Source organism: Mustela putorius, unplaced genomic scaffold (genome assembly GCF_011764305.1).
Source record: "Mustela putorius furo isolate JIRA1106 unplaced genomic scaffold, ASM1176430v1.1 tig00000275_pilon_pilon_pilon, whole genome shotgun sequence".
Lineage (NCBI taxonomy): Eukaryota > Metazoa > Chordata > Mammalia > Carnivora > Mustelidae > Mustela > Mustela putorius.
The window spans coordinates 25950450-25964242 of record NW_025421341.1 but is presented as its reverse complement, the minus strand read 5'-3'; positions in this window follow the sequence as shown (position 1 = coordinate 25964242).

The following is a 13793-nucleotide window of genomic DNA, read 5'->3' as shown; positions in this document are numbered from 1 at the left end:
AACCCCTCATTGGGCTCCCTGCTCGGCGGGGAGCCTGCTTCTCCCTCTCCTACTCCCCCCTGCTTGCGTTCCCTCTCTCGCTGTGTCTCTCTTTCTGTCAAATAAATAAAACAGAACCTTATAAAAAGAAAGAAAGAAAGAAAGAAAGAAAGAAAGAAAGAAAGAAAGAAAGAAAAAAGGAAGGACATCTTCGAGTGCAGAGCAGGGAACGCAGCGGCAGAGTTGTTTTTCAGAAAACTGGGGAAATGTCCAAGTTGTAACAGTGTTTTAAGAAATGAAAACAAGATATGAATACAACTTTGAAGGCAGAGAAAACTTTCAGCTTTAGCTAGAATAGACACATTACATTCTATGTCATAAAATCTGCAAATAAAAGGTCTCAATTTCAATAATATAATAATAAAACATACCCCACCTTATTTTAAAAAATCCTTTTTTCACCATAAATGTGTAAGCTATATTTGCCAGAGTATAAAAAGCTGTGTAGTTAATATTCTTTTGTCTTTATTTAATAAACAAAACATTTATTCCTTAATTTAAAAAGCACATCCTTTTCAGGTCTCAATGGAATATTGGTCTCCTGCCATCTTTAATTTAAGTGGGTAGGATATGAAACTTATTTGTAGGAATGAGTAATTCCTGAAACTCTATGAAACTGACCCTAGGACCAACTGAACTAAGAAGTCTTGTCTGTGTTCAGTTATGACCTTAGGCTGAATGATTTTAAAGTAGTTTTAAAAGGACTACTGAAAAACCTTCCATAGGAAGAGACTTCTCAAAGCCTACCAGAGAGAAGCAAGCAAGAAAACTCTGATTTTAGGGGCGCCTGGGTGGCTCAGTAGGTTAAAGCCTCTGCCTTGGGCTCAGGTCATGATCTCAGGGTCCTGGGATCGAGCCCCACATCAGGCTCTCTGCTCGGCAGGGAGCCTGCTTCCCCCTTTCTCTCTGCCTGCCTCTCTGCCTACTTGTGATCTGTCTCTGTAAAAGAAATAAATAAAAATAAAATATTAAAAAAACACAAAAAAAACCCTCTGATTTTAAATGTAATTTTTGGCCCCTGGGTCTCATATCAGTTGGCTTTCTTTTGTTATTATGGACCTCATAAGCCAACCTAAATAAAAGATAGTAAATTAATTTGAAGTGATTCATGTTTCTAATGCAAAGAGGATATAAAGAAACCTAATTGTCCAAGACTGGTTGAAACTACTAGGCTGCTTCTCATCATAGGAAAAATAAAACCAAACCCTTGCAAAGAAACTTTTGGAATATACTTCTTAACTCCTCTACAACAGGAAAACACCCAATCACAGATGAACTTTGAAAACCCTGAAACAATGCATTGCTCCAACTCACAATATTACCAGCCAAAGAGAAGAGGTTTAGGCCTTATGGTCTACAGAATATGTTAACAAAGGAGAGAAGTACAAAGAAAATAAAGAAATCCAAATATGCTTTCCAAGGACTAAAATAGAACCTCTCCAAAAGATGGGAAGGATTTCTCCATCTCATGGAAAGGCAGTGGTCCGTAGCATTGCCGACTTTGTGGGGTTGAGGAAATAACTCTAGTTTATTTTAATGTACCGTGTAATCTGGCTCATTTCCCATATTGTTCTGTGATCTTAACTGTGCAATTCAAAGGAAAAGTTGGGCCAGCGTTTCAAATGTCATCTTGATACGACCTTTCCCATTTCCAAGCCCACTTCAGTAATTTGCTTTCCTTTTCCCCCTTTCTTATTCCTCTTAGGAAGTTGCGCCAATGATAATAAAATAAATAGAATCAGACGACAAGGAAAGAAGTTAGCACAGTACATGAAGAGCTGGGGTTCATAGGAGTTGGAAGGCAGATTCCTGATCCTTGTGACACACTTTCCAGTACACTTACATGAGAGGCATTTTACTTGAACTATTTCTTGTTGGTAAATGTTTCACTTTCAACTCCTTCTGCTTTTATTCCGTTTCTCCCTAGAGCGTCTAGGTGTGTTGTACCCCTTTGGAATTTGGGTGGGGTAGGAAGGTTACACTTGACACAGTTCAGGCTCTAACTGAAGGTCATTTTCAACAAAGGAATTCTGGCTTGTGTTTGTGTACAGCAGAGCTGAACTTAGCAACATGTGAGGTTGAGATAAGGTCCACCAGCTGAATGGTGCTCTGTTCAGGCACAGTGAGCCTTGGCAGAAGAACACCCCAAAACCCCAAATGACTCCTGAGAATAGAGTCTATCCCAACAGACTGTGACCTTGGCCAAGAAGGACTGAGGTGATTTCTAAAACCTTCTACTGGGGATTTCTATCTGTTTTGGACATAAAGAGATACTCTCAATGCAGAGAAAGGGAAACCCTCTTACACCATTGGTGGGAATGCAAACTGGTGCAACCACTCTGGAAAACAGTGTGGAGGTTCCTCAAAAAGTTAAAAATAGAACTACCCTATGACCCTGCAATTGCACTGCTAGGCATTTACCCAAAGGATACAAAAATACAGATTCGAAGGGGCATATGCATCCTGATGTGTATAGCAGCATTATCAACAATAGCCAAACTAAAAAAAAATTAAAAAAAAAAAAAAAAAACAATAGCCAAACTATGGAAAGAGACCAAGTGTCCATCGACTGCTGAGTGGATAAAGAAGAGGTGGTGTACATACACAACAGAGTATTACTCAACCATCCAAAAAATGAAATCTTGCCATTTTGCAACAATGTAGATAGAGCTAGAGGGTAATATGCTAAGTGAAATAAGCCAGTGAGAGAGAGGCAAAAGCCATATGATCTCACCCATGTGTGGAATTTAAGAAAGAAAAGAGATGAACATGTGGGAAGGGGGAAAAGAAAAACAAAAAGAGAAATGGAAACAATCCCTAAGAGACTCTTAACCATAGAGAACAAACGGAGGGTGGCTGGGGTGAGGAGGGCGGGGCCCTGGTTGGGTGATGGGGATGAAAGACGGCACGTGTGATGAGCCCCGGGTGTTGTATGTAAGTGACGAATCACTGATTTCTATTCCAGAAACCAATATTGCACTATATGTTAACTAACTAAAATTTGAATTTGAAAAGAGAGAGAGAGAGAGAGAGATACCCTCAGATAGATAAATGTGCATCTTCAGACATAGGAAATGGTGTTCTTGGGTATGAAGAGAATGACTATACATAGGCCCCCAAAGTCTTTGCATGAATCCTTGCCACAATGAAGGCAAAGCCTTTTCAACATCAAAGATTTGCCTGCCATTATCATCAGGTGATTTGACAGAAAGTCTCACCTCCCTTGTAGTGGTCTAGAAAATAATGTGTTTCTACACTCTAAACTAAAGGAGCACTTTTCTCTTAACGAAAAGAGCCAAATCACATGTTCTGTTTCTTCATCAACATAAACTGCAGCCTCAAATCATTTCCCATATTCAATTACAAGAGTCAGGATTTGGTCCAGCTCTAATTGACTCCAGGAATATTTCATTTTTTCATTTAAAAGATAATTTAATTCACCACCATATGTTTGCTGGAGTCGTTCACTGGTCTTGGCCTCAAGGACGCCTCTGTCCTCATTGCCAGGTGTGGGTCCAAGGAACGCCGAGACCCCTGCTTTTTGCTCTGGTCTCCACAGTTTTCACTGTCTAATCTTCTCTGAACAGAATTTATTCTTCTGTGGGTTTTTTTCCCCTCTAGCATCTTTTGCTTTTTTTTTTCTTAATCATGGAAATACTCACGCTTGAATTGAAATAGTGAAGTCAGCTTCAAATGCTAACTCAAAATATCAGAAAGGAGCTACCAATTTCATGGTTCACAAAATAATGGTATCAATCTGTACTGTTTAAGAGATAGCAGAATCTTTTGACCCAAATACAAACTCCAGTGGCCTTGAAATAATTTTTCTCATATTTGATAACAGAGGAGTCATATTAAGGTTTTGCTTGGAATTTTCCAGGTCAACGACTATCATCACTGACCTTCATCCTTAAACGGGCAGAAATAGGTGGGGGGTGGGGAGGGGAAGTTTAAAAGAATACCCATTTGAACTTGAGAAGATTCAGAATTACATTTTTCTGGAAAAATCAAGTACCTTCATCCAACTTATAAGTTCATGTAACTCACTTTTGTGCAGATATAGGATGGCCATTGATTAATTTAGGTGTGGGATCCATCTTCCCCTCCACATCTGTCAATTATTATTTGTGTAATGAAATATCTCAAAACTTAAAGGCTTAAACCAACAGTCATTCATTACATCTCTTGAGTCTGTGGGTTGACTGTGTAGTTTTGCTGACCTGGTCTTGCTCATGCTTCTGTGGTCAGCTGTCTGGTTGGCCAAGGGCTGGCTGGTCTAGGATGGTCTCAGCCAATGACAGTTCCCTTGCGCATTTGCTCACACAAGGAGGCTACCTTGTGCGTGTTCTCTAGGTGATGGCCCAAGTATGAGAAGGAGGGCTCAATTGTGTAAGAGAACAAGAAGAAATCACACACTTCTCAAGTCTGCTTTGTCAAGTTAGGTCTTGTCCCGTTAGCCAAAGAAAGTCACATGGCCAAGTCTGGGGCAGTGTGGGAGAGTCTGACCAACAGACATGGACACAGGAAGGCAGGAAAAGCTGGGGCTATTAATACAATCAGCCTGTCATCCTTACCCAGATATAAGTAGAGCATGACAGCTCCAGAGGCCTACTGATGTGCAAGCACAGGGGAGGAAGGCCATGGAAGTAAAGTCCAAGGATGCCAAAATAAAGTTTAAATCCAAATCAGTGGGTCAAACAGGAAATGAAACACAAAATTGGGGTGTGCTTCTATAACGAAGGGTTCAAAGAGACAGAAAAGCCTAGAATGGAGACATGGAGTATACAGCCATGAGATATTTTACCTTGCCTGGGGGAGCACATTTGGAAGAACCTGGATGCAAAAGCTTTGCACATTTAAAAGCATGCAGGACATAACCTACGCAAAATGGCCATTAAAAGACTCCAACACCTATAGGCGATAGAAGCTCTCAAATTTCTATGCAAAGGAGTTAAGGAGTTTTTGTTTTGCTTTGAAGAAATAGCTGCTATTATGCCATTTAGAATACATATTCAGTCAAAGCCACAATATAAAGCATTCTACAGGACATGGGACCAGGTTTCTTGAAGAAGTCAATAACCCAGAATAAATATAAGTGGGGAGAGACCATTTCTGATTAAGAGTCAAGACAGATCTTGTTTGGATCTTGATATGTACCAGTTTCTTGATATGTACAGTTTTCAAGATGTTTTTTAGCAAATAAGAATTTGCTATAATAAAATAGAATTTTATTATGGTCAGTGTATTAGATAGCATTAGACATTATCATTAGCTTTACAATGCATGGCCATGCAATGCAGTTAAGTAGGAAAATGCTCCTTTTTTGAGATTCATGCTATAGTACTTAGGGATAAAATAACCTGATTTCTGAAATTTGCTTTAAAAACTTGAGAGAGGAAGAACAGAGGAAATTAGTGTGGGAATTGATAATGGACATTCATGGTGGCTGCCGAGTCCTGGGATGATTGAGTGAGTTTGTGATATTTTCTATTTCTGCATAGTTTTTGGAAGTTTATATACTACAAAGTAAAATTCAGTGTAATTTTTTAGTGTAATTTTGTAATTTTAGTATAATTTTGAAATATTACATAGAAAAGAGTTTAAAAGGACACGATACTTTCTTTTTTCAATTTTAAATATTCTTATTAACACCTTTGTTGTTTTGTTTCTAATTATAAAAGTAACACGTACTCAATATTATAAAAACAGAACAATACAACAAAGAGCAACGAGAAGATGAAAGTCACATGAAATCATAGATAGATGATTTGAGGAGAAACAAAAGAGATTACCCGAAGAAATAATCATACATCTCTCTCTGGTCTTTTGAAATTATTACTATATTTACTTACTTAAAGAAATAGCTCTGAGGTCAGCTATGTGCCCAATATATTTTCTTTGACTCCTGGTTGGATTCTATTCAATGACAAATGGTTGGCATTTGATAAGAACCCCAAATGTTGGGTCATTTAAGTCATGTTGCTTCCCTACTTTAGCAACTGGGAATGTTTCCAAGAAGAGGCCCAGAACATTGTAGATGGTCAATAAAAATGCTTTCTTTTTTTCTACTTCTTCTCTTCACTTTCTTTAACTTTTCTTCTTCAACTTCAGCTTATTTATATTTATTTATTGAGACAGAGAGGGAGAGGGAGTACATGAGTGGAAGTAGGAGCAGAGGGAGGAAATCCTCAAGCAGACTTCCTGCTGAGCACAGAGCCCATCACAGGGTTCCATCCCATGACCCTGAGATCATGACCTGAACCCAAACCAACAGTCAGTCACTCAATCAACTGAGCCACCCAGGTGCCCCATCAATTTCAGGTTCTGATTAAAACAATACCATAATTTAGTAATTTCTTTGCAAGTGGTAATGGGAGGAAGTTCTCCTTTTATTTTGTAGTAAGTAACTACCTATTTCTTTAAAATGGGAGAGAATGGATAGTTACCAATTTGATCAACAGAAGTTATCCATCAGTTTGACTTTGCCTATATAGAAGGCTATTGACACAACTCCAAGTGAGGTAGAGCAAAGCTGTTAGAATTATACCTATCAGCATTAAAATTTAGAACAATGGCCAGATGTGGCTGTAATTTGGAGAGATAATCTCCCCACAACAAAGTGGGTGCTACTGTTGGGTGTTGGTCAGTCTGAATATGAAGGATGGGTATCATCACTTGTCACCAGTAGTGTCCTACAAACCCTGGTAACTGAAGGGTGACCTGACACTAAAATCCAGGGGAGATGGTACCTGGAGGGATGACATCAGCAGGAATCTTTCTTAATCTACATGTAATCAGGTTCAAACGTCAGCCTTCTATTGATGTTATGGGCTTTCTGTTTTTTAGGGTCTTTTTTATTATTTTATTTTTTTTACTAGGGTAGGGCACAAGCAGGGGGAGCAGGACTGGGAGAAGCAAGCCCCTTGCTAACCAGGGGAGCCCGATGCAGGGCTTGATCCCGGGACCCTGGGATCATGATCTGAGCCAAAGTTAGCTGCTTAACTAACTGAGCCACCCAGACACCTCAGGGGTTTCTGTTGTAATGTGAGGGAAGTACCCAGTATCATCTATGACGTTTTCCTGACAAAACAACTAAACTGAATGTAATCAAGCTTCCAAATCTTCATTATCTGCTTTTGCTGCAGACCAGATCACCCCCAAACTTGGTGGTTTAGAATAGCCATTTATTATTTCCTATTTTTCTTTGGATCAGAGAGATGATTCTTCTAGGTTGAGCTTGCCAGATAGTTGACAATGGCTTCACGCTAGACGTTGGCCGGGAGTATGGAGATGTTGCCACATGTTGCTCCTCAGCCAGCAGGCTGGCCCCACTCAATCACAGGGCCCCCAAGAGCAGTAAGGACTGGAAAGTCCTGCCATACAAGCACATTTCAAGCCTTTGCTTCTGTCACATTTGCTAAGGTCACATTGGATAAAGCAAGTCACATGGCTGGGCCTGAAGTGAAGGGGAGGAGAAAGAGACTCTGCCATGATTATAATAGAAAAAATATTGTCAGTCCTACAATCTAACCACATCTAACTGCTAGTTTATATAAACACAGTCTGGAGAGGAACAAGTTAAATTATATCATAAGGAAATAATTAGTCAAACCTAAAATGTGAAGCATTCTATAGACAACCTTCCTGTGTTTTCAAGAAAGTTAGTGCTATGGGTGGGGGGAGGGAGGGGGAGATGGGTGGCAGGTCAGGGATAGACTATTTTAGATTTTTTTTTTTTTTTAAGATTTTTTAAGAAAGAGAGAAAAAGCATGAGTAGGAAGGAAGGGCAGACAGAGAGGGAGAAGCAGGCTCCCTGCTGAGCCACCCAGGTGCCCTTGAGACTATTCTAGATTTTAAAAGACTAAACGGACATGAAAACCAAACTCAAGTATGAATCTTATTGGATCATTATCCAGGAAAATATAAAACAGTCAAAAAATTCTCTGGATAATTGGGGAAAATTGAATATGGATTAAATATACAGAATATTTTATATTTTCTCAAATGTAATAATGATATTAAGATTACATAAGGTTACATTCTTATTCTCAAGAGATGCAAAGTGATGTATTTAGGGGGCACCTGGGTGGGGAAGCTATTTGAATGTCCACCTCTTGGTTTCAGGCAGGCTGTGATCACAGGGTCATAAGATAGGGCTGCTTGTCTGGCTCTTAGCTCAGCACAGAGTCTGCTTAGTACTGTCTCTCCCTTTGCCCCCTAACCACTTTTTTTTTTTTTTATTAAAGGGGATATATTTAGGAATGAGATGTACTAATGTCTGTTACAGATTTCAAATAGATCATCAAATCAATACATCCGTATATTTATTTATATATAGTAGAAAGAAATGGGCTGAATTATGATCTCCCAACATTCCTATGTTGAAATATCTTCACTACTAGTACCTCAGAATATGACTGTATTTAAAAATAGAGCCTTTAGGGGCACCTGGGTGGCTCAGTTGGTTAAGCGTCTGCCTTCAGCTCAGGTCATGGTCCCGGGTACCTGGGAGCTCAGCAGGAAGTCTGCTTCTCCCTCTGCCTCTCTCTCTGGCTTGTGTTTACTTTCTTGATCACTCCCTCTCTTTCTCTCTCTCAAATAAATAAAATCTTAAAAAAAAAAAATAGAGCCTTTAGGGGTGCCTGGATAGCTCAGTTGGTTGAACTTCCACCTCTTGGTTTCAGCTCAGGTCTTGATCTCACGGTCCAGAGATCAAAGTCCCATGACGGGCTCATGGTCAGCATGGAAGCAGTTGGAGATTCTTCCCCATCACTCTTCTGTCCCTTCTCCTCCACTGCCCTTCACTCTCTCACTCTCTCTCTAAAAAAGATAAAATAAAATCTTTAAAATAAATAAATAAAAATATGGTCTTTGAAGAGGTGATTAAGTTAAAATGAGGCCCTTAGAATAGGCTCTAATCCAATCTGACCAGTGTCCTTGTAAGAAGAGATTAAGATACAGACATATCCAGGGAGAAGGCCATATGAAGACAGGGAAGATGGCCATCTATACAAGCCAAGGAGAATGGCCTCAGAAGAAACCAACCTCATCCACACCTTGATCTTAACCTTCTAGCCTCTGGAACTGTGAAAAAATAAGTCCCTGTTGTTTGAGTCACCCAGTCTGTGGTATCTCATTATGCCAACACTCGCACTCGAATATCAACTGATATTCACAACAAAATGCTGTTAATTGTTTAATCTGAGTGTGGAATATACAGATCTTCATTGTGTTACATTTTTTGACTTTTCTGCACGTTTGAAAAAATTTTTTTTGAAGATTTTATTTATTTGACAGAGAGCGAGACCACAAGCAGGCAGGGAGGCAGGCAGAGAGAGGAGGAAGCAGGCTCCCTGCTGAGCAGAGAGCCCAATGTGGGGCTCGATTCCAGGACCCTGAGATCATGACCTGAGCTGAAGGCAGAGGCTTAACCTACTGAGCCACCCAGGCACCCCACATTTGAAAATTTATGTATTAAAAAGTTGGAAGGACAAAACCTTCTAGGACATTGTCTTTAGTCAATGGACTCTTAAGAAACTATTTTCAATCAATTATAATTGAATTCTGAAATATAGAGGCTTGGCTGCAACTTTGCTTATAGAAGAGATGAAGGGTTGGAAGTCTGACAAATTAAATGAGAAAACCATTTCTCTCTACACCAGCAGTTCCAATGTTTCAGATTTCAAGCCATTATATCTAGAGAGACACTTAGTGACATGATAGATTTGGAAATTGTTTTGTTCAGGAGAAGAAAAGAACAGTGCAGCAGTTGCTTTGAGTTCCAGCTCCAAGTTCTTCCAGAACAGCAGCAATGGCAGTTGGCACAGCCTGGGACATGGTGACACGGATAAAAACAAGGTCAAGCCTGGAATTATCCAATGGGTACATTAACTCTGTCAGTCTGCCAGCAGTTCAAACAAATATTTCCTGATTAAGTTTTATTACTTTTTGAGTAAACAATTTGGAGGTCTTGGTCATCAGATTTGACTGAAGCAAAAAAGCAGTTCATTTTGTATATGAAGCCTGTATTCTTTATTTTTTTTCCTGCGCTTTCCAATTGTTCAGACACCCATTGTCCTAGCTATTTTGCTTCTCCTCGGGATCAATTAAATGTAAAAGGTGTTATGATTATATATGTATATATATATTATTGGCGTGCTATTAGTATACTATTATGTATTTAGGCATATTAGTATACTATTGGTATACTATGCTAGTATAGTAGACTACTATACTATACTACTAGATATATTAGTATACTATTAGTATTAATATATTATCATATATTTAGGTGTTACTATTCCCGATGGGTGTTGGTTTGCTTAACAGAAGGGTTCTCAACTCTGACGGCAAATGGAATCACTAGGAAGATTTAAATAAAACAAAATACCAAACAAAGACCATGATGATAAGACAGACCCTTAAACATTCTGGTTTAGTATGTTCTGAGTCAGGACCTCAGCATCAGAATTTCTTGTAAAAATCTTCCCAGGTGATTATAACGGGCAGCCAGGTAAGAACACTTGTTCTAACCTATAGAGAATTCCTAACCTCAAGTCCAGGCACTTCTTGGGGTGGAGGGGCTCTGAAGAACCTTTGCAGGGTTCTTTAAATCATCTCCAAAATGATCTTTTTCTTTGACTTAAAAATTCGTCTTAAAGAAATTATGACTAAGTGTGCTATTAAAGTATTATTTCACTCAAAACAATTTTAAGGTATTTGCCAGCATGGGAGGCTGTTGTGCATAAAAGGGTAAAAAAGTCTAATGATTGTAGTTACCAAGCTATGACATCTAAAATATTTCCCCCCGTTGACAGTGTGGATTTCTAGAGAGCCCAGACCTTGATTTGTAAGTAATAGTTTCCACTAAAGGGAAGCAGGGCTGCTTAGAGAAAGGAGCTGTTTCAGGTTTGGTGCATGGAAAGTATACTGTAAAGCGAACATCTGTTTGCCCTCAGGCATGAAAGCACTCAAAGTCGAATGGGGATGTTTCAAAAGGGCTCCAAAGCCAGAATGAAGGAGCTCACATTGGCTAAATTTAGGACAACTGGAGAAGCAGAAGGAATAATGACTATACAGTGTTTGTAACAAATAAATAAAATCCCTGGTCCATATGACACTCAAACTTAAACAAAAAGAAGGAAAAGAACAGGGGGGAATAAAAGAAGAAATTCACTTGCCACTACTGGAGGTGATTACTGATCACAAGGCTTTATTCTGGGAGGGCAGGAAGAGACAGTAACTCTGACCTTACAGAAGGAACGGAGGCTCATCTCCAGGTAATGAAAGAAAGCTCTTCTTTCTAGAGATGCTACCTAATAAAGAAGAAATGGAGAAATCTTCAGCTATGCCTTTAGTATGACCTGCCATGGGATCACTTTGTATTGCATTATCACCATCAAAGAATTCAAACAATACCTTTTATAATCCCCTTTTTGACATACAGAGACCACTGATAACTTCAGAATGAAATCTGCAAAGTAAAACTTCCACTAGGAAAACAATCTCAATATTCTTTATAGAGATGGAACTCTGTGATGCTTTGTAGAACATCTATACCTCCAGCTTTGGGGAATAAATGTATGTGCTTTGGGGCTCCTGGGTGGCTCAGGTCATGATCTCAGGGTCCTGGGATTGAGCCCTGCATTGAGCTCTCTGCTCAAGCAGGGAACCTGCTTCCCCCTCTCTCTCTGCCTGCCTCCCTGCCTACTTGTGATCTCTCTCTGTCATATAAACAAATAAATCCTTGAAAAAAAATGTATGTGCTTCATGGCTTTCTACCTAGGCAAACACTGGCAGAAACTGCCAATTTTCCTGCATTAAGACTGGTGGCCCGTTGTCATGGAAGACTTACACTTCAGAACCTCAAGTCACCACTTTTTGAGGAGTTAGTTTGAAACAAGAAGGGCATCAGAAAATAATGTAATTTTCTTATATACAGAAATATGCTGGATTTCTGGAAGATGGGTCTTCAGCCCCTGAATGACCTTCAGGAAAACGAATATGTTTCAAGTAAAGGAATATTTACTTAAGACAAGTGAACATGGATGACTTTACTCATGGCTTATTGGTGGATACTTTTGATCAAATCAATGAAGTCATTCTTTCCATTCAAAGTCTTACATTCTATTAGGAAAGCTGTTAAGCCTCTCTTCCCACAACTGCTCCTCTGGAAAAGAAGACAGGAAGAGGCAATCACATGGACTTTTCAATGCTAGAAAAAACACTTCTTTAGGCTGAAATAGAGAGTGATTTTTCTTTTTCAATTTTTCTGCAGGCAAAAATCTCTAGGCACCTGGAACCCTATAGAATCCTTTTGATGGTTATTTCTACTCCAGTGATCTTGAAATTAAATGTGTGTTCATGACCCTTAACTTGCTGACATCAAGCATGCAGGCAATGCCAAAAATGACCTCACAAAGGAATTGATGCTACATGGATTAACCCAAAAGAGTCCTGGAAAAATCTGACTCAAGCCTGCCCTTGTCTCAAAAAGCGTGCGATGGGAGCTCTGATTCTATTACTGCGTTAGTGAGCTATGTTTGTGAACAAGAATTTTTCATCACTTGCCGACCAAATCAAAAGACAGAAACCACTGAACGTCAAAGATGGCATTTGTGTTTTATCTCATAGCGCTCCACAGTTTCATCCTTTCATTCAAGCTCAACAGCAACAGCTTTGCTGTTAAATTCACTTTGAGTAGATGAAAGCGTATCTTTTATTGGTCTGTATAGAAAACTTCACATTTGGAAATCTTTGTAAGAGTTTTGCCCCCTTTTCAGAAAATGACCTTAATCACCAGAAAAATGACAGTGAAGTTCAAGCATAAAGAGTGTTTTTATATTCTGCACAAGAGTAAAAAGTAAATTTCCTTTGTTGCAAATGGTGTGAAACATGCTTTTTCCTGTGATGCACCCCACTACTTACCTTGGTTTCTCAACGTGACACTAAAACCTGAGATAGCAAGGAACTCTGCTAAAGGATGCAGCTCCAACTGGATTTCCAGGCATTGGTCAGTAGCCGGAACAGGATTCATCAAGTACCCAGCTCTTTCCAGTGGCCTAAAACCTCACCATTAAGGGGGTCTCCTCCATCATCTCTTGCACAGTGTACTCCAAGAAATTAACAAAGAAATAATATGGAAAGCCAAAAGCTGATCATTTAAAAAAAAATCCAAACTTAACCCCTTGCAAAAGTGACTTAGAAATATTACGTTTGGGGCACCTGGGTGGCTCAGTCAGTTAAGCATCTGCCTTTGGCTCAGGTCAGATCCTGGGGTCCTGGGATCAAGCCCCACTTCGGGCTACCTGCTCAGTGGGGAGTCTGCTTTTCCCTTTCCCTCTACCCCTCCTCCTGCTTGTGTGCTCTCTCAAATGAATAAGTCAAATCTTAAAAAAAAAAAAAAAAAAAAAAAAAGATTTAGGGATGTCTGGGTGGCTCAGTCAGTTGGGCATCTGTCTTTAGCTCAGGTTATGATTCCAAGGTTGTGGGATCGAGCCCCATGTCAGGCTCCCTGCTCAGCAGAGAGCCTGCTTCTCCCTCTCCTCACTCCTTATGCTCTCCCTCGCTCACTATCTTTCTATCTCAAATAAATAAAATCTTAAAAAAAAAAAGATTAAAAAAAAAGCCAAGAGGCTGATAATGTTCTTTTGGAAGTAATAAGAGAAATTGGTAATGTGATTAGGTACAAGATAAATACATGAAAAACCTAGAATAATAATTTTATCTGTAATAGCAATAACCAGTTAGGAGTA